Source organism: Herpailurus yagouaroundi, unplaced genomic scaffold, assembly GCF_014898765.1.
Source record: "Herpailurus yagouaroundi ecotype Mexico unplaced genomic scaffold, PumYag 166, whole genome shotgun sequence".
Classification (NCBI taxonomy): domain Eukaryota; kingdom Metazoa; phylum Chordata; class Mammalia; order Carnivora; family Felidae; genus Herpailurus; species Herpailurus yagouaroundi.
Window position 1 is genome coordinate 31760866 of NW_024412407.1, and position 25253 is coordinate 31786118.

General features: G+C 36.7%; 1 long non-coding RNA gene across 4 annotated transcripts in view; it reads right to left on the reverse strand.

Annotated features, from left to right (window-relative positions):
- LOC121038865 (uncharacterized) overlaps positions 1 to 25253 on the reverse strand; it is a 62820-nt gene that overhangs the window by 7342 nt on the left and 30225 nt on the right. For 2 of the 4 annotated variants that reach the window (XR_005794546.1, XR_005794545.1), the window contains 5 exons: positions 17088 to 17207; positions 16472 to 16629; positions 7223 to 7409; positions 6427 to 6500; positions 913 to 968 (listed from right to left, as the gene is read on the reverse strand). This is a non-coding gene — a long non-coding RNA (uncharacterized LOC121038865). The remainder of the gene's footprint in view (positions 1 to 912; positions 969 to 6426; positions 6501 to 7222; positions 7410 to 16471; positions 16630 to 17087; positions 17208 to 25253) is intronic. The other 2 variants (XR_005794547.1, XR_005794548.1) reach the window with 2 other exon arrangements.

A 25253-nucleotide genomic window follows, 5' to 3' on the forward strand; every position in this document is an offset into this window, starting at 1 on the left:
TTTATTTCCATAATACAAGTGGGTAAAAAATGTGATATTCAGATCCATAAAGTATGCCTCTTCCATAGCCCATGTCAATCCTCGTTGCTGTTTGAGATTGTTGAAGCAAAGCCACTATAGAGACCTTCCCCATAAAGACAGACATGACCCAAGGCCATATTTGAAGTAAATTTCCACTGGGCTTTACATGTACCATCAAGGTCATGAGGGCAAAAGATGTAGTTGAGAAGCTGAGTTCCAGAATTCTTTGAGATATTCTAGCAGAAACCTGAAGCACATCCTGAATCAGATAAGATTCTCTACCTTGATCTGACCCTTGATCTGACATTTCCTTCCCACCTCTTCATTCCTGACCTTGGTTGAATCAAAAAATAAAAGTTGGCCGTATGTACTATTGTTGAATTAACCTCAAGTAAGAAAAATTAGACAGAAACGTTTTTGATCTCATTTTCTTTTTCCTTTACTATACTATGCCACATTAGAGAGCCCCATGCAACAGGTAATTCAGACATCCCAAAACTCATGGGATGAGTAAGAAGTTTCTTAGATGTTGGTGTTCTCATCCCCATGCTTCTTTGGGTTTAAAATTTCCAAGAGGTGGGGAATCTTCTGGAGTTTACTATTCATAATTTGAGAGGGAAGCGAATGAAAGAGAAGTTAACTGATTAATTTTGGAAAAACAAATAATGCCCTATTGTCATAAAGCTTTAATAGACTTTTGCAGTTTTAAGCGTTTTATAATTTGATAACAATATGTAAGCCAGAGTTGTCCCTAAAGCTCAGTAGTGCTCCAGGTATAAAATGCTGTCCCAAATTGCCTGGACCTGTTTGGATTTCTGTTAGAATTCCCAGCTTTCTCACTCTAGCTCAGCAGGATAGGTCATATAGCTTCCCTAACAAGCCACTACTTACCACTGAACATGGAGACTTCGAGATGTACTTAACCTTGATGGAGGGAAACCTTGTATCTAATAAAGAGGAATAAAAATCCCGAATTACTGCAAAGCACTGCAGCGGGCAAGCTGCAATTCCAGTCATATGAAACCTCTGTTTACAGTAAAATGATGATATGAATCACAATGACTCTCATATAAGGACTCAACTGCCTACCTAGTCATATTCCATATATTTATAATATATAATTTCATTTTCATACAAGCTTATTATACATATTAAAGCAATACTTTTCCTTGTACAGCCAAGATTCATTGATAAAACAATGAAGTGAACTAACACCCTTCCTAAATAAAGTTTCACCAATAGCACCGTATGTTAATGGACCTATTTCATTGTTAATGTGACTGACTGCTTATTGATTCTTGCAGGAATCCAGCAAGGGCTTCAGAGTACAATTTAGTTTGGAGAGCTCTGGGTCCAACATCTATGCTCAATTACAACTTTCAGAAGAGGAGATCAATAAAATTTAAATTGCTTATGGTAATCACAACTTCAAATCATTGCGATCAGCATAAGCAATCTGCTGACCCCAGCCAAGCTCCTAAATTGAAACTTGTAATGAGTGGTCATTTAGTTTGGGTCCATTCATATTATTTTGGAGGCAGGTGATGAACAATTAAAGATCAGCCAGCACCTTCTCTGCACAACATTCCCATCTTTATTCCCAAAGTATTAATATGCAGTAACCCTCGGGTTCACGCTTTTGCACTGCTTTAATGGGTATTCTGTATGAATAAGCAATTATATTTTCTATTAAACAATTTCAGTGTAATTGAATTAGCAGTTATAATATTGCTAGGGCAAGCAAAAGCTTTCCTAGGGAAAAATTAAGTGATATTGGGTAGTGCAAATTAATTTATAGAACTGAAAAATGTAACCAATTAAATAGAATTGCCTTTGCTCCCCCCCCTCCTCCAAAATACAATTAAGCAGCACATTGTTTCAAAGAATATGTTTCAGAGCAATTTGTTTTCAATCATAATAGCTGTTTTTCATTCATTATGAAAAGCTGTCTATTATAATGAAAATTTCATAGGCAGTTTTCCTTGACAAAGCAGGTTGCAAGTTTAAACAAAGATAGCCTGCAGATTACTTCCTTGATAAGGAGTCACCTTAGAATTACATTTTAATAAATCATTGAAAATAAATCTTCTGCATTACAGCACGAAGGTTTAGAGAAAGAAAAAGCAAATAGAGAGAAACTAATCAATGAAAATCTCCTGCTGCCAATATAATAACAGATGGACAAATGCGAATATATAAACTGTATTACACTCACACACACAGCCAAAAAGAAAAATGTAAGATAAATATCACGGAAGTCAACTGTCACAAATGAGACTTGAGTAATAACCCCATCTTTACTATTCATCATCTACTGTGCCTCCTCCAAGCACTTTGCTGAATAATAAACTAGGGTATTTAGGGCACATTTTTTGCAACCTAATAAGATGGCCATCTTTAGATTACTACTACTAAGGTTCAAAGCATCTTACCAAGTTTTTCAAAACAAAGTAAAATGTAAACATATACATCTATGTAATGCATATACATAATACATACAACATATGATATGTACATATATATTTGAAGGGAATTTAAAACTATAGCTGGAATCATTGTAAATATTTAATAAGTATACATTAGTTAAGAATTTTGTAGTAAAACTATTTAGTAATACCAATGTCATTTCTTTTATTCATGCTCAGCTCTGAAAAGACCGGCACAGAAGCCATAAGTCTCTCAACATGAATTCCATAAAAAGAATGGTTTAGATTCTTTAGAATTCTTTGGATTCTTTGGCTAGAACTTACAAGATTTTTATGCAGGGAATGACAAGTCAGGTCTTTAACTTGGGTGAAGTGAAGACTGACTGGAGGGCAGAGCGGACCAGAGGGAGGTAGGGCTTTAGTGACTCCTGCATTAGTCCAGGTTAGAAGGTGGGCATTTGAATTAAGGAACAAGTGGAGAAGGAAATGAATGCCATCAGTTTTCGGAAGCTGAACTGACAGAATTTCACATTTGATTGGCTGTGGAGAGGGAGAGGACTTGAGAATAGCTTGAGGTTTCCATTTTGGAAAACGTGGAAGGCTAATAATGCTATTTATGAGTTAGAGAACGTAGATGAAGAAGTATGTAGGGGAGGTGATAAAGTTCATGTGTTAATTAAGAGTATTTCCAAAATACTGAGTTAGATTAATGTTCTTTCTGGGCCCTTTGCCTCTAGTGAGGTAGTGGTGATTGAAAATGGCATTTATTGCAGAAATAGCTACCGATGTTCCTTAGGTAAGTTTATCTTTGCATATTCCCATTTATTTTTATTTAGTATGTAGGTTAGGCCCATTGTCTGAGAGGGTATGGCTTCTGCACCTGAATAGAATTTTTTTTTTGCACCTGACTGAAATAGCTATCTTTGGGTTAGTACCAAGGCTTAAAGGCATACTAATAATTTTCTCAAAAAAGATGGAAAATATAAGTATATTTTTAAATTCAGCCTCTGAATCTGATAAACATAGTGAATAGTGGTTTGAGGCTGCAAAAATTTTATCTAACATTCAGAAAATATTTGTCAAAAATTTATATTCATTTATTTTTAATTATTATTATTTTTTTATTTTTTTATTTTTTTTTAATTTTTTTTCAACGTTTATTTATATATTTTTGGGACAGAGAGAGACAGAGCATGAACGGGGGAGGGGCAGAGAGAGAGGGAGACACAGAATCGGAAGCAGGCTCCAGGCTCTGAGCCATCAGCCCAGAGCCCGACGCGGGGCTCGAACTCACGGACCGCGAGATTGTGAACTGGCTGAAGTCGGACGCTTAACCGACTGCGCCACCCAGGCGCCCCTAATTATTATTTTTTATTTCATTTTCTTTAGAGAGAGTGAGTGCAGGTAGGGGAGAGGGGTAGAGGGAGAGAGAGAGAGAAAGGGAGAGAGAGAATCTCAAGCAGACTCCATGGTCAGCATGGAGCCTGAAGCAGGGCTTGATCCCACAATGCTGGGGTAAAAAACTGAGCCAAAATCAAGAGTCGGAGGCTCAACCAACTGAGCCACCCAGGCACCCATATATTCACTTAAAAGATGTAGAAATCAAAATTCTCTAATTGGGGAAAATTAGTAATGCCAAGTGTTTCCACAGTTCGTAAACAAACCAAAAAAAATTAACATATGGTAGTTATTTTTTATTTTATTTTGTTTTATTTTAATTTTTTTTTTAATTTTTAAAGTTTTTAAAATTTATTTATTTTGAGAGAAGGAGAGAGAAAAGTGCACGCATGCAAATGGGGAAGGGGCAGAGAGAGAGGGAGAAAGAAAATCCCAAGCAGTCTCCACTCTCTCAGCACAGAGACCAATGTGGGGCTGGATCCCACAACCCTGGGATCATGACCTGAGCCTAAACCAAGAGTTGGATGATCAATTGACTGAGGCACCCCAGTAGTTTTTTTTTGTTTGTTTTAAAAATATGAAGACATTCTGGAGCCTGGCACAATATTTGGCATATAACAGAAACTCAATAAATGTGAAATAAATCTGTTTATATTTGAAATGTAAATAGTGGCTTATATATTTTAAGTTGTCCATATCTTGAGGCAGTTGTTCATATATTTTAGCATCAAAGTATTTTGATGCTAAATAACTCAATTATTTAGTTATTTTCACATTGACTAATTTTGGCATTTTTTATTTATTAAATAATTATCAATTAACTATTTAAATATGTATTAATATTAAATATTATTTATTTTAATAATTTAAGGCATTTTGCCATTTAATAGTTCAATATAACTTTCCATACACTCATAAACACACTCCCAAATAATTCACCTATCATCTATTGTGTTTTAATAACTTACTGCTGAGGGGCTGGCCCCTGAGTGGCTCAGTTGGTTAAGCATCCGACTTCGGCTCAGGTCATGATCTCATGGCCCGTGAGTTTGAGCCCTGCTTGGGGCTCTGTGCTGACAGCTCAGAGCCTGGAGTCTGCCTTGGATTCTGGGCGTCCCTCTCTGCCCCTCCCCCGCTCGTGTTGTGCCTGTCTCTTAAAAATAAATAAACAGTAAACAAAATTTATAAAAAAAATAAAATAACTTACTGATGAGATTTTTATGGTTATACAATATTAATAATATAGTTCATATTTCAATTTTTTGAAATAGATAATTGCAAAATATATAAATTTCCCAGGGAAATTCTTTCCATGGGTTTCATGACCATTAACTTAAACTTAACTTTCTTATATTGATTTCTGAAATTCAAGATCTGATGAAACACAGCAATATAGAGCAGAGTATTTCCCTTTCTACACAAGGTTACCCTGTCTATCCATGCTTATGCATAGATTACTTTACTTGATGAGGCTTCTTGGTTCGGATGTTTCCTCTCATTCTGTAGCATCATCTGCTTTATCCCCTGAAGACACCCCTGTACTATTCAGCATTTCCATGCACCCAATCCTTAATAAAACATAACTTAAAACTTCAGTGCACTTTATCCAACATTTATTAAATACCTGCCAAGTGCTATGATAGGTGAAAAAAAAGCTGAATTAAATTCCTTCATGTATCATTTCTTCTTCCTTGGTGATATCAGTGGTTAAGAGTGATTGCTCTGAATAATCCAGTGGGTCCTTTACTCTGTGACTTCTAAACCTCATTTTCCTCATTTTAAATGGAGATTGTAATAGTACCCGCATCATAAATTTGTTGCGGGGAAAAAAGCAATATTGATAAACTATTTGCAACCGTCCCTGAAACATAGTATGTGCTCAGTTAATGTTGGCTATTACTCTCCTTTGCATGGATCAACTTTCAAACCAGTAGAATAGATTATTATGGAATTATGTACATTTACTACACTTATATCTAATTATAATCCTCAAAATTCTATGGAAAATGTCTTCCTATAGACATTTTCAAAATTTTCATTCCAATATATTTATATATACTTACTAATCATTTCTTGCACACCAGACAGTGGTGATGCAAATATCAAAGTAAGATTTGTTTCCAGTATGGGATTAGGTTCAATAAACTGTTTTCATTCACATCTTTCCTAATGTAAGATATCTGGCTGCAGTCTTTCCTGGTTCTCTTCAAATCTCCCAGGTCTTTGTCTATTCAAATTTATTGAACATTTTTCACATTAACTACAAATTTCATCAATGATTCAATTTTGACACCTTGAACTTCTCCTTTTCACACTCTTAGCTAAGGAGTGCTTTTACTTATATGGTGGCCATGTCTTCCAGCAGGAAAATTATGTCTAAAATGATTCATCTTTGATCTCTTCTTCCTGTATACTTTTACAGGCTGTTTTGTGCTACCAAAAATCAAATATATGGGACAGCACAGTGATAGTTGACCTTTTTGATTTCTACTTATACAACTTATTATCCATGTGACTTTAGTCAACTTATTTGACATCTTTCTGTTTTGCTCATCTTTCTAATGAGAATAATTGCACTCACCTTTTGAAGTCTTAAGATACATTGAGATAGTGAAGTACAGTGCTTTCTGCAACGCCTTTGATACCTAAGTGTCCCTGAAAAGAGAATTTGAGATTAAATTATTGTTATTTAACTATTTAGTATATTGTTCTTGTGAAGCTTCCATAATTTTCTACATAAAATGTGTGAAACAGATACACTCTCACCTTTAAAATCTTATTTAACAATTTAATTTTCCTATCAGAAAAAAAAATCAGTTTTTAGGAGTAGTACCTGGGGAGTGCAGATGGTTGGACAACAGATTATTGATTTCGGCTCAGGTCATAATCTCACAGTTTGTGTGTTTGAGCCCAACATCAGGCTCACACTGCAACATGGAGCCTGCTTGGGATTCTCTCTCTGTCTGTCTCTGCCTCTCCCCCAGTCTCTTGTGCACACACACTCTCTCTCCCTCTCTCTCAAGATAAATAAACAAATATTAAAAAAGAAAAGAAAAGAAAAAATCAGTTTCTAAATGAAATAATTTATCCCAGTACACTCTTCGTAAGTTGCAGCCTAGGCAGTGGGAAACCACATTGTGTTTATATATTGGAATCTGAATTTCAGTCCCAGTTCTGCCACTGACTGTGTTCAGTAGGTAAGCCACTTAATTTCTCTGGGCTGAGGTATTCTCATATGGAAGACAGATGGATTTCTAAAGTTTCTTATAACTCTATTCTGATCCTAAATATTTCCCTCCTTTCAAAAGTTAAAGCTTATGTTATGAGGTGAATTGGGTCCCTTCAGAACCCATATTTGAAGTCTTGATTTCCGGTACTTCAGAATGTAACCTTATTTGGAGACAGGGTTATTGCAGATGTAATGGTAAGATGATGTCATATCGCAGTGCAGTAGGCCCCTGATCCAATATGATTGGTGTCCTCATAAAAGGGGAAAACTGGAGACAGAAATGCACACAGGGAAACTGTCATGTGAAGACGAAGGCACAGATCAGGCCAATATTTCTACAAGTCAAGAAACATCAAAGATTGTCAAACTACCAGAAGCAAGGGGAGAGGCACAAAACAGATTCTTCCTCACAGGCCTCAGAAGAGACCAATCCTATGGATGCCTTGAACTGGGACTTAGAGCCTCCAAAACTGTGAGACAGCACATTTCTATTGTTTAAGCAATCATTTTCTGGTACTTTGTTATGACAGCCTTGGGAAACTAATAAATCTTATTCCGTAATTAACTAAAAAATGCTGAGTGTCAATTATGATATAAATATATATGCATATATGTGTATCTGTATGTCTGTATAAATAATATAAAATACACTATCCGAAGCTTTGTTTGATTTATTGTATCAAGTAGACTGTTGATTGAAATATTGAGCAATTAAACATTGAATTCAATTACTGAACATTAGAGTTTCAAATTGAGAAAGATATATTTTAAGGAAAAGCTTCAAAATTATAATGGCTTTTTATATCAGAAAGGTCCCTAAATATATTTCCTCCTCTTTGAAGTCTAAGAGGATGTTGCTATCTCTAAATTGCCTCTCTCAGTTTTTAACAACTCCCTAAATGGGTTTCCTGAGCAAGTAAGAAGAGTAGAAGCTTTCCCGGTCAGCAGTCAGCATTCTTGGTTCATATCACACTGGTTAGTGCTTCTGAGGTATTTTGATTTTCTTATGAGACTGCTTTTCCCATTTGCCCTGCATGTCTTTCTGTTGCCTTTTATGAGAATGTGAGCCCTGTGAACTTAAGGTTCGGAGCACTTTCATCCAATCTGAGAACTATCAATTTGACCATTGCCTAAATAATAACCTGCTATGTATCCTTTCAACCTAAAGAAAGACCATAATTGATAATTTGGGCACATTCTATCACAAACCTTCTTCCACAAAGTAACGAGGGGACCACTTCTAATTCAAAAGATTTCAATATAGGCCAGGAAATTATAATGCCCTGTCATTCACTGAAACATAGTCATAGATGCTTTTGTTAGGGGAATATCTTAGGAATATTTTTAAAAGATTTTTTTAGTTTTTATAAGTTTATCATAATGATTAAGAAGACCGGCTCTGGGGGTGCCTGTGTGGCTCAGTCGGTTAAGTGTCCTACTTTGGCTCAGGTCATGATCTCACAGTTTCTTGAGTTTGAGTCGCGCATCAGGCTGCGTACTGACAGCTCAGAGCCTGGAGCCTGCTTCAGATTCTGTGTCTCCCTCTCTCTCTGCCCCTCCCCTGCTCATGCTCTGTCTCTCTCTGTCTCAAAAATAAATAAAAACATTAAAAAAAAGAACATCAGCTCTGGAGTTAGACCTAGACTGGGTTCAAATCCCAATTTTACCACTTTAATAGCTTGTGGCCCTGGGATCATGATGTAACCTTCATAAACACATCTCATTCCTACGACTAATACCAACCTTGAAAAGTTATTGTGAGGATTAATGAGATAGTACTTAACACAGCACTTAGAGCATAGTACTCACTACCAAAGGCTCAGTAAAGTTTCTCTGTTGGGTTCTTCTTAGCAGTGACAGTAACATCAACAGCATTGCCAGGTTTCAGTCATTATGAACAATGGAAAATTTCAGTGGGGCAGACTGAGTGCCTCCTAGGTGATTACAGGCAACTAAATAGGTTCATTTGTATTGGCCACTTCTTATAGATACAATCTAACTTTGGCCTCTGAATATTAGGACGTAAATTTGAAAGCGTTCAGTCCTATGTGACATGGGTTATCTACATAAACATAGGGTTCTCTGTGAGAAAGACTGATGTAGGACACGGAGATATAATAGAAAATAAGGACATAGACTGCAAATGATTGCTTTTAATTGAGTATGTCATCGGAAGGCAAAGTAAAAACTTTGAAACTCTCTACAAGTCTCGGGATTTTATACACTGCCCACGTTTAGTTCCTCTGTCAGACCTGCCATTTTATGTGTAATATAATACTGCTTAAGGTTATCAATCTTTAAAAAAGTATACCATTGCTTTATAGCCACTCCTGCTTTGCAATACAAATGACATAATTACTTGTTCTGGCTGGAGGGGGTCCAGTTCCTCTAGTTCATTTTTTAAATGCAAATCTTATTAAGTATTTTATCCTAAAATGGCTAATGCAAAAAGGGCAGTCCTAGACTAAGATGGACAACATGCCTAAAAAATAAATACTAGGCAAGTAATGAAACCTGAATTAAATCAGCGTAGTGGAAACCAAATTGATTACTTATTGAAATATGTTAACATGGTGTAATGGGTAACTGCCAAAGTCAGATATACAATAATATTACATGAATCATTGTCAGATAATCACAAAGGTTTATAAGAGCAATAAGAAATTTTAAAATCTTTTCTGCCGAAATCTAGAGGCTCATAAAAAAAATTACAGATAGTGATCTGTATATTATGTAGTTCAGTTAAAAAGATCCTTTTGTTTTTTACAGGTTCTCTTTTTGGTTTTCTTCAAAATTCATAAGCTTGTTGTCAAATAGAATATGGGCAGTTTTTCTATAAAATCTTGCAAGAAACTTTTAAGAATGCTAAATGCATTGTCTCTGCTCAATTCATTTTAAGATTTCAGCTATGCAACAAAGTCTTTTTGAAAATTCTTTTTTTATTTTGAAATGTGGAATACACATTAAAAGTATATATTGTATATTTTTGTGTGTACAGTTTAAAGAATTAAAAAAAAAAAAAGAAACACCCAATGTACACACCACTGTCCTAATCTAAAAAAATATAGTTTCTGTCCTTGGAGCTACCTGGAACAATGCCTTTGAAGAGATTGCTTTCATTGAAGCTATTCTGAAAATAATTGAATTAAATTGTTTGGTTGCTTTAAATGTATCCATTGGTTTCTAGAATGTATCCATTAGTACTTATAGGCTTTTTTTTTTTTTAACCCAATTGTTTAAATGTCCAGTTTCACACAAACGATTTGCAATGTAATTTAAAAAATTGAAATGTAATACTTCATACATTTGTTCAGTGTTTAACAATTAGAGAGCATTTCACAGCTATTGTTACTCTCCAAGTTGTTAACTTAAAAGATATAATACCTGAACAGCTCTTATTCATTTCACAACGTTTAAATAGCAGTAGGGAAAAGCTGGAGCAGAAAATCCATCCAAACTCAGATAATTGTACTACCTTTAAATTTTAAATTTGATCCTTTACGCCTCAGTTTCCCCTAAGATACATTTGAAAACACACTGCCTGCCAGGATTGACAAGGTATTTGAGTATTTTGTTTGCCTGATCAAAGAGAGCTCAACAAAGAAGGGAAAGCCCATTGACTCCTGCTGGGAAGAAAGTGACTTCATTAGCACATCATAGGGGTGCCCCTTTGAAAGTGTGTTAAACTGTGTTAACAGTTTGGTTTAGAGGTGGGAGTGTGACTGGTTTAAACTTGTCTCATTAATAGACTAGTGTGATTCTGAGTTGGATTTTGCAAGCCTGTTACAGTATTGCCCCATTGCTCTCCCTAGAATTCCTTACAATTTCTACTTCTCCGCGGCTGACTGTTATCAAGGCTCTGTTCTTGAGTGATTTCTAGCCCTAGGACTCTTCCTTTGTTTCAGTCATCAAGAACTGTTAGCAGCTCATTTTCCCAAAGAAGGGCCATTTCGATGTATTCTGTTGTTTCAGCAGCCCTTTGTCTTCCCCTGGAAGAAGAAATGAACCCCCATGCTTTCCAGAGAGGCTGGCACTCAGAGAAGCATATTGCTTTATGTGATGAGAGATGTAGGAGGAGGCCCAAGTGACTGGACACACACACCCTAAGGGTTATCCGTGCAACCAATAATTAAGTTCTTAGAGGCTGATTACTTTCTGTTGCTTAGATGCAAAGCAAACAGAAGTGTCGTACACAGGATAAAAGCCAAAGAGCTGAGTATGTGTAAACCTCTTTTGGAAGATTTATTACATGTCACAATGTGGCTATAACTTATTCTCATCTGTCCCTCTTGGCACTTACCAACAGTGATGAAAATGGAGAGTCTTTACTCAGGGAACTCTTGACTGCATTACTATTAAATTATTTGCATATTGGTAGCACAGAGGAATCCTGGGATGGCATTTTTCCAAGTTTCATTACCCTAACCCTCACCACTCAATAAGAGTTCCCACAATCCCAATGAGGTGGAGAGAAAGCAGTGGAGCTATTTGCCTTCTGAGTATTTTCACCGTTAACTAATGAAGAATTGCAGGTAAATGACACTAACTGAAAGAATGGAAGGATGGAGGGATAGATGGATGGATAGAAGGCCCCAAGTTTATTAACAAAGCAAAGTGGTTCATTGGAGGGGGGTTGGGGGGGGCATTTAAATGAATGAGCACAATTGTATTGCAAAGCCACAGAGCCCCCTATTGGTAACACAATATAGTTTATCTTGGTTACTGCCGTTCTGTTTTGATGAACAGTTTCATCATGGAGTATTTGTTATGTCACGGACAGACAGATGACCATGAATCAATCTTTCTCCATCCAATCGCGTGCCTTTTGCTAACTACAAAATGTCCACCTGCATATGCACTACGGTATACTCACCTCAACAACTAGACTTACAAAAACTTCAGCACAGACCCCATAGCATCATGATTTTCTCCATCTTACTAGGTTTAAAATTACCAGTATTTTTATGAGTTATTTTTAACAGTGTTAGCTTGACTTTTAAAGACCTAACCTTCCCTTGGGGCGCCTGGGTGGCGCAGTCGGTTAAGCGTCCGACTTCAGCCAGGTCACGATCTCACGGTCCGTGAGTTCGAGCCCCGCATCAGGCTCTGGGCTGATGGCTCAGAGCCTGGAGCCTGTTTCCGATTCTGTGTCTCCCTCTCTCTCTGCTCCTCCCCCGTTCATGCTCTGTCTCTCTCTGTCCCAAAAATAAATAAACGTTGAAAAAAAAAATTAAAAAAATAAAAAATAAAAAAAAATAAAGACCTAACCTTCCCCTACCTCACTTACAAATGAGATCTAATTTAAAGTGAATTTCTGCCTTTCAGACCAATTAGGGTAATGTTTCCTGCTTTCCTCTTTCATTTAGAATCTTCCACCTTGTTCTTCTATCAACACATTAATGCATTTCATTAGCAGAATGGAGATAGTTTGGGATAGGATTGGAGAGAACTAAAGGTCTTCTAAAAGCCTTAGTAGCTTCCCCAAACAACCCCAAGTTAAATAATCACTTAATTATTTAAATGACAAGAGAATTAGCAAATGTGTGTTTGAAAACATCAACTGAATATTATTTGCATTGATCTATACCACAGACTTTAAATTTTAAGTGTATTTACTAGGGAAATGCGGCCTCCAGACAAGTGCCCTGAATCTGCTCTCAACTACATTGTTGCTCCGAATCTCCATCAACATGAAAATTCTGGAGCCATTGTTTTGTTTTTTTCTACCCTGACATGTCTCTTTATTTCCTCGTGTGCATTACAGCAGCAAAGTCTTTTTTTTTTTTTTTTAATTTTTTTTTCAACGTTTTTTATTTATTTTTGGGACAGAGAGAGACAGAGCATGAACAGGGGAGGGGCAGAGAGAGAGGGAGACACAGAATCGGAAACAGGCTCCAGGCTCTGAGCCATCAGCCCAGAGCCTGACGCGGGGCTCGAACTCACGGACCGCGAGATCGTGACCTGGCTGAAGTCGGACGCCTAACCGACTGCGCCACCCAGGCGCCCCATACAGCAGCAAAGTCTTAATCCTGCTCATGCTTAGCTGAGGGCAGAATTAACCCTATTCCCTACATCTATCCCATTTCATCATGCTTTGATCCAATTAGTCTTTAACTCAAAACTTACTCTTCTTAGAAATTCTTCCTCATCGAACCCTAATCCTTGATTTACCCACAAATTCATATGATCTCTTCCTTGTTAATTATACAAATTCTAGAATATTACAGCAAAAATTTGTTAATTAACTGAAGCACAACAGAATGCCTAGATAAAATATTTATGTTCCTGTCACTTTTTCAGTCTTTTCTGAATTCTCATAATCTTGTACCCTATAAATACTGTTGCTCCCTAATTTGTTGTTTTAAAATTTTTCCTTTCTTTGGTCTTGTATAATCTTCCTTGAAAACATCAACCACTCTTATAGCCTCTTTTAACTATTGCCGATATACAGATAATTCCCAATGCCTCCTCAATATTTTCATCAGGATATACCAGAATTCCCTTCAACTCAATAAATCTATTTATTCAGCATTTATTAAGAGACTTCTGGTTCAGGCCATGATAGAGTCCCTAGTTTTGTAATTAAATTCCCACCATAAACAACTAAAAAACTTAGAAAACTATATATGAGGGAACTGTTTTTAGGCATTTGATAGCAATTGGGACAAGGCTACAACCCATGAAAAAAGTCAGGCTCATGGGTGAGCACCATTACCACCTGTCAGAACCTTGGACATCTCCTGAGTTGACCTTATTCTGAGACTGCTTACAGGATGTCTGGCTGAGAGCAGGGGCTGGGAAAGACTATAGAGTGCTTGACGGAGTCAGTTCTGTTATGCCAAGATTAGGGCTCTTGCTGGGAAAGCCTGAAATCCTGACATATGATGATCATCTGAATGTATGTGCCCAAACATTGGGCTCCCCAAATCCTCTAAATACTTAGATCCTATACAGGTGGCCTTTTCTGCATGTGGGGAAACACTGTAGAGTCCTCTCTCCCACAAGGAAACAGGGTCAGCTTCAGGATTTTCCCCACTATCTTCTTTTCTGCATGTCAGGCCAAACTTTGATTTAAGTCATAGCAAAAGCAAGTCAAAGATCTACTGGGCTTGATTAGTGAGGAAAGAGACTATACTTAAAAAAAGAAAGAACGAAAGAAAAGAAAGGAAAAAGATATTCAATAATTAGCCAGCATTGATGGCGAAAAGCCTGTGCAGAGTACTCACAACTGAATTTTGAAGGTTCTTGATCAAGAGGACAGGACATAACACTAAAAAAAGGAGAGTTTATTAATTCTCCCAGGGTATGACTTTAACACTTGGCAAGGACTCCAGAGAATGATGCAAATTTGTTGCTTTATAGTGGCTTTCAGAAGTTTAGAGAAAGTGATGGCCCATGATAATTGAAGTTGCAATGCTTGAACTGCCATGTGAGACAATGGGGAAAGGGATAAAAAGTCTCAGGGAGGTGGGCAGGCTAGAATGGCTATATTATGTGAGACCAGAAGACCCACCAGAGGATTATGTTCCACAGAAACATAATTATGTTCCAGATTATGTTCCAGAGAAAATGTCATTCAGCAATGCCATCAGGAATCCACTGGTGTGAGGGATACCAGAATCAATAATAAGTTCAGTGGTGGCTCTGTTCCTCAGGCCAAGGTAGATTCTAGAAAATGCTGTCACAGAACTTAGTTTGTAAATGATAAGGTTTTATAAAACACATGAGCTTCTGGGAGTGGAAGACAGATTCTGCAAAGATTCTGGGACCTGCCACTTTAGCAAATTTCTAGTGCTCAATCATAGGGGCTATCCCAGGAAAATCGCACCAACATAAAGACTATTTACTGTATCTTTCATCACCCACCACAAAGAACCACAATATCCAATTGGCCTCTTTGGGTTCTGGAAGCAGCACACATTCCACATCTAAGAATACTCTGGCCCATGTAGTGAACTGATAGACTTGAATGGGGTCTGGAATGGAAAAGGACTCTACAGCAAGTCCAGGCTGCAGTAAATAAAACCAGCAGTTTGGGACCTAAAATCCAGCAGACTTTATGATTTTGGAGGTTTCAGCAGTGTAAAATATGCAGTATGGATTTTATGACAAATTCCAGTGGGAAAATCACAATTCAAGCCACTAGAGAAGTCATGCCATCTGCAGCAAAAATACAAAACAAAACAAAACTATGTTCCTTTAAAAAAGCAGCTTCTGGTATGCCACAAGATTCTTAGTTTATCCATTTGTTTAAAATTTCCTATGAGCTCAATTATATTGGACCCACCAAGTCATGTAATCAAGTGGTCCCAGCAGCAATCCATCACAAATTGAAACTGTATGTACTAAGCAAAACCAGAAGGCATAAGTAAGCTATGTGAACAGGTTGCTCAGAACCACATGCCACTCACCATGGTTGTTTCACCATGGTTCCTTCAGTTTATTCATACCTATGGCCATGTGAAAGATTCTACCTAATCAGCTGAAGGAGGGAAACAAAGCCCAGTGGATGGGTTGACTAGGTTAATGGAAGGATTGACTCAGTATGTGGTATAAGCTGAAAATGATATGCCTGCTCTATAGTTATTCCTAGAGGTGGCCTTGAAAGATATTGGTGAGGCAAAATTTTCCCAATAGGTGGAACTTTTAATGCTGTTTATGTCTATGCATGCTTTGGTAAAATAAAAGTGTTCTGAGTGGAAAATGGCTTAGCTAGCTTGCCAAGGAACTTATAGAAATAAATTGAAAGATCAATAACAAGAGAGTCTGGAGAAAAGGTTTCTGAAGGATATATAAAAATAGGTATAAGGTGAATATTTTTTTAATAAAAGCTAATGCCCACAGAAAACCAACTATGGAACAGGCACTGAAAAACCGAGCAGACAAGATAATTCAGAAAGTTGTCTTAAGTCAGCCTTTGTCATTAGCCACTTAGAACTAGCTAAAAAGGCACCCGGAAGGATTGACCACGGTGGCAAAGACTTAGATTATGTATGGGACTAATAGCATGGAATACCACTTACCAAGGCTAATATAGCTACTGTATCCTCTCATCAATTTTCCAGAAATAAGACTGACACAAAATGTGGCACTATTTCTGAAGGAGATACCATCACTCGGTGACAAGGTGACTACTTTTGGCTCCTCTTATCTGAGGATGACAAGTGACATTTTTATTGGATGTGAGTTTGAATTCTGCTTTGTAGGACTTCAGCCAAAACTATTATCTGGAAGCCTACAGATGTCTAATTTACAGCTGTGATGGCCAATATTGTGAGTTAAGTTTGCTACACCATGGTACCCAGTTTTTGGTCAAACACCAGTCTAGATGCTGCTGTGAAGGTATTTTTTAGGTACAATTAATTTAAATTAGTAGATTTTGAGTAAAGCAGTTTACCTTCCTTAATGTTGATGGGCCTCATCCATTCAGCAGAAGGCATCAAGAGAAAACACTGAAGTCTTCTTCAGTGTTTATAGAATTCTTCCTATAGACAGTCTTTGGACTCAACACTGCACCATCAACTTTTCTCTGAGTCTCCAGCCTGCTGGTCTTCCCTGAAAATTTGAGACTTGTCAGCCCCCACAATTATGTGAGCCTGTTCTTTAAAATATCTGTCTTTGTCTCTCTGTTTCTGTCTCTCTCTCTCTCTCCACACACACACACACACACACTCACACACACACACACACACACACGATATGAAAGTATCCAAATATTGGGATCCACTAGTCATATCGTACAGTGTACCACCCAGAATTAGCTAGCCTTAGAACATTGGAATGACCTGCCAGAGGTAATTCTAGAAGCATCAGCTCAGAAGTAATATTCTGTGAGGATGGGCTGCCATCTCTTAGGATGCAGCATCCATATTGAATTAGAGACTTATATAGCACTGTGTCCCCCCAAGAAAAATATGCATGCATACATGAACCAAAAGGTAGAAGTAGAAGTGGGTCTACATATATACCACCATTCCTAATGATCCACTGTAAGACTTTGAGATTTCCCTTACCACAACTCTGGATTCTGTGCAGTTTGAGCTCCTGGTCCCCAATAGGGTCATATTCTTGCCAGTGGACATGTGTAGCAATTGACCTATATTCTTTGATTGCCATCTGGGCACTTTGGAATGCTGAGATCAGGGAACAACAGACAAGAAGAATAGTTATCATCTTGTCAGGGGCAATTGATCCTTACCAGTAAGATGAGTTAGGATTATTCTTAGATAATGGACCAGAGAAAAATATTCATGGAATCTACTTGGATGTCTCTTGGTACTCCATTGCCTGACAGTACATGTGAATGAACAAATGCAGTAACTCTATTCTGAAAAGAGTTTTGTTACATGAAACTCAAACACCCCTAGGTCACTCCACTAGTCATGGAAACCAGCAGAAATAACACTGAGGATGAGGGTTATTTAAATCATTGTGGAAGAGAGACTATGAACACCAGTTGTGGTCCCAAGAACAACTACAGCAGTGGTGGTTATAGTGGTCCCACTAACCTCATGCTTTTTTTCCACCCTGGAAGAGAGGTCCATCGGAACCCTGAAGGGGCTACAACCTAAATACATAAAAAGTGAATCCATGTAATGCAAGACATGGATCATGTTAGTCATAGAGTTATTCCTCTCTGATCTCTCTTTGAGGAGAATTCGTCATTCAGTTGTATTGAGTATATTTAGCTAACAGCCTCCAACTGCAATGCTTTAAGGATGCACTTCAGTGTTCCAGCCAAGGCTATGTTTTTGCCAGGCAGCACCAAACTAATGATTAAACAGAGCAGGGGTATTATAACCTGGCTATTTCTCACTAACATGGGACTTCTCAAACAGGTAGAATTTGCTTCAGAGCTCTCCAAAGAGTTAGTCAAGGTTGTGTCAGATTTGTATCATGGGATGAGGCTCTTCCTGCCCAGGTCTTTTTCTTTCTTAATTTCTACTCACAGATGTCAGATCAGCCTCACAATCTGACATACCTGCCTTCTGCCTTTTTATCTTTCACAGGAGTTACCTACTCCTCCCATTCTCCAATAAACATTTTGTGCTCCTTAATCTTGCATCAATGTCTGACACACTATGGAAGCCAGAAAATATCTTTAGAGTGCTAAGGAAAACAACTGCTAAAATCTAGCATGCTATCTCCAGTGAAATTATCCTTCAAATGAGAAGCTAAAATAAAGACATTCTCAGACAAAGGAGAAAAAGCTGAGAGGATGTGTCACTAGCAGCCCACATTACAAGAAATACTAAAGGATTTCCTTCAGCTGTAAGGAAAATAAGCCAAGATAAAAGCAGAGAGGTGAAAAGAAATAAATGGCTCTGGAATGGTAAATAAATGGATAAACATGAAACTATTTACTATTTGGAGCAACAATCATAATATTTTTGGAGGGTTTTTACATTAGGATGAAAGGCATGACAAAATTAGCAAAATATAAAAAATGAAAAAGAGATGAGAGTGTATTAAGTGGAGTCAACTGGTAGAAAGAGCTTACATTGTTTAAGATGTTCTAAAAGTACTAATTTAAGGTATACTGTAATAAGTTAAAGAAGTAATTTCTTGGATAACCACAAAATAATGATACTAAAAGTTATAACCCCCCCCCAGGAAAAAGCTAATAGAGGAATAACAAAAATATTTAATCAATACAACAGTAACAAATAATATATGGAACAACAAGACCAAAAAGTAAGATGTTAGACTTAAACACAACCATGTCATAAATACACTACACATGAATTGATTAAAACTCCCTATTAAAACACAAGGATTATCAGAGTGGATTTTAAAAGATCTAATTGTATATTGTTTACAAGAAGTGTACTTTAAGTATAAAAGTAAAGGTATATTGAAAATAAAACAATGGACAAAAAGGTTTTCCATGTAAATACTTACCATAAGAAAGATGCTATTACCGTATTAATATTAGACAAAACTGCATTGAATGCAAGAAATGTTACAAGACATAAAGAAACACTTTGTAGAGATAAAAGTCTTATTTAATAAGAAGATATATAAGCCTAAACTACTATGGACCTAATAGTAAAGATTTAATATATATAATGCAAGAGTTAACAAAACTAAAAGAATAAACAAGTATACGCACAAGTTCAAGTGGCAGTTTAACACACCTTTCTCAGTAACTGAGAGTATAAACAGGTAAAAAATTTAGTAAGGATATAAGATTTGAAAAATATAACACACTCAAGTTTTAACTGATGAATATAAAACACTGCAAGATTTCAACCCAGTTGTCTCAATAACTAAGAGAACAGCAGACAAAACCCCCAAAGGTAGACTCAGAATAGCCAATACAGTATTGAAGGATTACAAAGTTGGAAGACTGACACTCTCTGACTTCAAGATTTACTAAAAAGCTAATAATCAAGGCAATGTGGTATTGGTGAAGGAACAGATAAAATAGAGAGCCCAGAAGTAGGTCCACATAAGTATAATCGACTGATCTTTGACAAAGGAAAAAAGGGCATCTCAAAATAGAAAAAGTACTTTTCCAACACATGGTGCTGAAACAACTGGATATCTGCATGCAAACAAAACAAACAAAACAAGGGGCGCCTGGGTGGCGCAGTCGGTTAAGCATCCGACTTCAGCCAGGTCACGATCTCGCGGTCCGTGAGTTCGAGCCCCGCGTCGGGCTCTGGGCTGATGGCTCAGAGCCTGGAGCCTGTTTCCCATTCTGTGTCTCCCTCTCTCTCTGCCCCTCCCCCATTCATGCTCTGTCTCTCTCTGTCCCAAAAATAAATAAACGTTGAAAAAAAATTTTTTTTCAAAACAAACAAAACAAAAGCAAAGAAAGAAAGAAAGAAAGAAAAAGAAAATAAAGAATTTAGACACAGATCTTATGTTTGTCATAGAAATGAATTCAAAATGGATTCTAGACCTAAATGTAAAATGCAAAATTATAAGCTCCTAGAATTTAACATTAAGAGAGAATCTAGGTAATCGTGAGTATGGCAATGGTTTTTTTTAGATAAACCACCAAAGGCATAATTCATGAAAAAATAACTGATAAGCTTGAATTCATTAAAATTAAAAACTTCTGCTCTGTGAAAGACAATGTCAAGAGAATGAAAAGACAAACCACAGACTGGGAGAAAATATTTGCAAAAGACACATCTGATAAAGCAGCATTATATATTTTATAATATACAAAGAACTCTTATGACCCAACAATAAGAAAATAATCCATTTAAAACATAGGCCAAAGACATTAAAAGACTGCTCACCAAAGAAGTCATATAGATAGCAAATAATCATGAAAAGATGCTCCACATGATGTGTCATCAGTGAAATGCAAATTAAAACAATAGCAAAATATCACTCCAGACCCGTTAGAATGTCCAAAATCCAGAACACAAGACACCAAATGCTGGGAAGGATATGGAGCAACAGAAACTCATTGCTGGTGGAAATGCAAAATGGTTCAGCCTCTTTGGAAAAACAATTTGGCAGTTTCTTCCAAAACTAAACATACTCTCACGACACAACCCGGCAATTGCATGTCTTGGCATTTACCCAGAAGAGATGAAAATTTATGTCCACACAAAAACCTGTATATGAAGATTTATAACAGCTTGATTCATTATTGCCAGAATTTGGAAGCAATCAAGATGTCCTTCAGTAGGTGAATGGATAAATAAACTGTGGTACATCCAGACAAAGGAATGTTATTCAGTACTAAAAATAAAAGCTATAAAACCATGAGAAGACATGGAGAAACTTTAAACACACATTACAAAGCGAAAGAAGTCATTCTGAAAAGGTCACATACTGTATGACTCTATATAACATTTTGGAAAAGGAAAAACCATGGAGACAATAAAAAAGATCAGTGGTTGGCAGGGGTTGGGGGAAGGAGGGATAAAGAGGCAGAACAAAGAGGATTTTTTAAGGTAGGGAAACTATTCTGTATGTAATTATAATGGTGGGTATATGTCAATATACATTTGTCCAAACTTATGAAATGTACAACATGGAGTGATTCCTATTGTAATTTGTGGAGTTTGGATGTAAAAGATGTGTCAACGTATTCTCATCAACTGTAACAAATGTGTTACACTCGGGTGTAGGATAGTGAGTGTGGAGAAGGATGTGCATGTATATGGATAGAAGGTATAAAGGAGCTCTGTAATTTCTACTCAGTTTTTCTCTAAACCTAAAACTTCCCTTAAAAATAAAGGATACTTAAAAGAAAAAACAAGTTAATTGCCTAACCTCCCCCCGACCAAAATCAATAAGAATAAGATTTGAAGAACTGACAAACCAAATTTATCTAGTTGACATATATAGAACATCATATGCAACAACCACAAAAAGCATATTCTTCTGTGGTGCACATAACACATTTACCAAAATAGACCATATTCTGTCCTTAAAATAAGCCTTGACAAATTCCTAAGGATTTAAGTCACATTCTGATCATCGAAGTATTTACATTAGAACTGAATAAAAGATAGACGACTAGAGAATCTATAAATATTTAGACATTAAGCAACATACCCCTGCAAAAGACTTAATTCAGAGAATAAATCCTAGGGAAATTAGAAAATATTTTGATCTAAATGATAAAAAAATACAACATGTCAAAATTTATGCAATGCAGCTAGAGCATGCTGAGTAATAATTTTGTAGTTTTATGTGCATGCATTACAAAAGAAGGATCTAAAATCAATAATTTAAGCGTCTTCCTCAAGAGTGAGAAAAAGAACAGCAAACTAAACTCAAAGAGGGTGGAAGGAAAAAAAATAATTAGGTAAGAGTAGAAACAGGCGTACAATAGAGGCAGTCAACAAAGCCAAAAGTTGGTACTTTGAAAAGATTAATGAAATTCATAAACAACTAGTAAGATGGACAAAATAAGGGGTTGGGAGAGAATAAGAAGCGTAAATTATCACTATTCAAAGTAAAAAAAGGGAAACTATATTGTAAAGATATTAAAAAGGTAATAAGTGATTTTTTAAAGAATTTACATTCACTAAATTTTTAAAAATCATGAAATGGGAAAAAAAATCCTTTGAAAACACAAGTTACCAAAACCAGCACAAGATGGAAAATCTAAAGTGTTGTATGTCTTTAAAAAAATTTTTTTTAATGTTTATTTTTGAGAGAGAGAGACCGAGTATGAGCAGGGGAGGGGCAGAGGGAGAGAGGGAGACATAGAATCTGAAGCAGACTCCAGGCTCTGAGCTGTCAGCACAGAGCCCAATGCGGGGCTCAAACTCATGAACCATGAGATCATGACCTGAGCTGGAGTTGGATGCTCAACTGACTGAGCCCCCCTGGCGTCCCTGAACTGTTCTATGTCTCTTAAAGTGTTTTTCTCCAAGTTAAAATCTATTGATTCAATACCATTCTAATCAATTTAGAACAGTTTGGGGGGGGGGGGTAGTAAGTAGGAAGTGACAAGCTAATTCTAACATTTGCATGAAAAGCTAGCAACCTAGAATATTCAAGACAATCTTAATAAAATTCAAAATTAGAGGGTTTACTCTACCAGATTTCAAGATATAGTAATTAAGGCAAATATACCAATGATATCAAATTAACAAACTAAAGTAAGCCTACACATATATGGTCCTACTGCAAGCTAGTGACAGTAAAGATGATCTTTTCAATAAATAGTTCTGGAGCAGTTGCATTTGTCTATGGGATATAAACAAATCTCAAAACTTTCTGCACACCATAAAGAAAAATAAGTTTGAAGTGGGTAACAGACCTGAATTTGAAAGTTAACAAATCAAATTTCTAGAAGAATTACAGAACAATATCTTTATAAACTTGGCTAAAGATTTCTTAAAAGTACATAAAAAGATGAAAGAAAAAAAAAAAGAATGGGACTCAGTTAAGAACATCTGTTCATCGGGGCGCCTGGGTGGCTCAGTCGGTTAAGCGCCCGACTTCAGCTCAGGTCACGATCTCACGGTCTGTGAGTTGGAGCCCGCGGGGCTCTGGGCTGATGGCTCAGAGCCTGGAGCCTGCTTCCGATTCTGTGTTTCCCTCTCTCTCTGCCCCTCCCCCGTTCATGCTCTGTCTCTCTCTGTCTCAAAAAAAAAATAAATAAATAAACGTTAAAAAAAATTATAAGAACATCTGTTCATCAAAAGAAAGGCAAACCACATCTTAGAAACTTTATTTGCAATACATCTGACAAAGGAGTTGTATTCAGATATGTAGAGAACTCCAACAAATCAGTGGGAAAAGACAACCCAGTAAAAAGTGCAAAAGAATTGAAAAGGCAATTAGTAAAATATGATATCCAAATGGCCAATAGGTACATAAAAATATGCTCAATATTATTGGTCAATAAGGAAATGTAAATTTCATCTACAAGGAGGCCACTTTAAAGCCACCAGAGTGGCTAAAATCAATCACTGACAATATGAATTACTGGCAAGGATACGGAACAAGTGGGACTCCTAAATTTAGCTTTTGAGTGTATCAATTGCCCCAGCCAATTTTAGGAAGTAATGAAAGTTGAAAAACTAATCTTGTACCTATCCTATGACATACCAATCCAATGCCTACATATATACTCAAGAAAATGGCATAAATATCCACAAAAAAATGAGTACAAAAATTTTAATAGTAACTTTATTCATAGAAATTAAAAACTATAAATAGTCCACATGTTCATGAAGAAGAGAATGGATAAATAAGTCATGTCATACTTATGCAATGGGATTCTATACCATAATACAAAAGAATGAACATAGAACAGCATGGGTGAATCTCAAAAACATTGTGCCAAATATAAGAAGTCAGACACAAAAAAGTAAATACTGTTTGGCTCCACTTATAGACTCCCTATGTAGTTCAAAACCAGCAAAATTAATTTATTACATTAAAGTTAGAATGGCAGTGACCTGGTAGGGAGGAGGTGTTGATTAGGAAGGGGCATGAAGAAACCCTCTGGGAAGTTGGAATTGTTCTATACCTTCATCTGAGTCCCAGTTACATGGAGGTATACAAATGTAACAGTTATTGAGCCCTACACTTAAGGTGTCTGTGTGTGTGTGTGTGTGTGTGTGTGTGTGTGTGTGTGTGTGTAATTTCTCACTTTATTTATATTTATCTATTTATATTTCTCAATTTATTTATAATAAAATGAAAACACACATATACAAATATATACAAATGTTATTTAATCATTATTCATCACTTAAATTGTGGTTGCCACTGAATTTGAAGTTAGGACTCACAGAGATGAATGAACAGTGGCGCCTGGTGGCTCAGTTGGTTACATGCCCAACTCTTAATTTTGGCTCAGGTCTCTGCATTGGGATGCTCCCTGCTCGATCTCTCCCTACCCTTTCTCTCTGCCCCTCCCCTGCTTTCTCTCTCTCTAAAAAATAATAATAATAACAAAAAACATGAATGAACATCCTACCACACATTCTGGTGGTGGGTTGTGAAGACAGGTATTTAAACAGACAAATCAGAATATCATATCATAAATTCTTTTTCAGAGTCATCATTATGTTGCTGAGGTAATAACTAGGATGACAAAAACCAAGTCTTTGTGGGGCTGATGGCGAAGGCTTCACTCGAGAACAAATTTTGAGCTTGGAATTTTATATTTTATTTATTTTATTTTATTTTATTTTATTTTATTTTATTTTATTATTTTTCAGCTTGGAATTTTAAATGAAATAAAAATGTTCTGGGGAGAAAGAAAATAGAGTAGGTGGAGTTTGCTTTTCCAGATGGATATATAAAAAGGTGAGATTCAGGAAAAATAAGTGGGGTTCATAATGCTAATGAAATTAGTGACCTGGATTATATCCATATTACAAAAGGCTAAATAATTTAACACTAATGATTCCTAGGCATGAGTTAGGTGTGTTTAAATAACTGTGGAGTCTTCTTTATTTTATTTTTTTAAATTTTATTAATGTTATATTTATTTTTGAGAGAGACACAGAACATGAGCGGAGGAGGGGCAGAAAGAGAGGGTGACATAGAATCTGAAGCAGGCTTCAGGCTTGTAGCTATTAGCACAGAACCCGATGCTGGTCTTGAACTCATGAGCCTCTAGATTGTGACCTGAGCCGAAGTCAGAAGCCCAACTGACTGAGCCACCCAGGCACCTATGGAGTCTTCCTTCTCCTTCTCCTTCTCCTTCTCCTTCTCCTTCTCCTTCTCCTTCTCCTTCT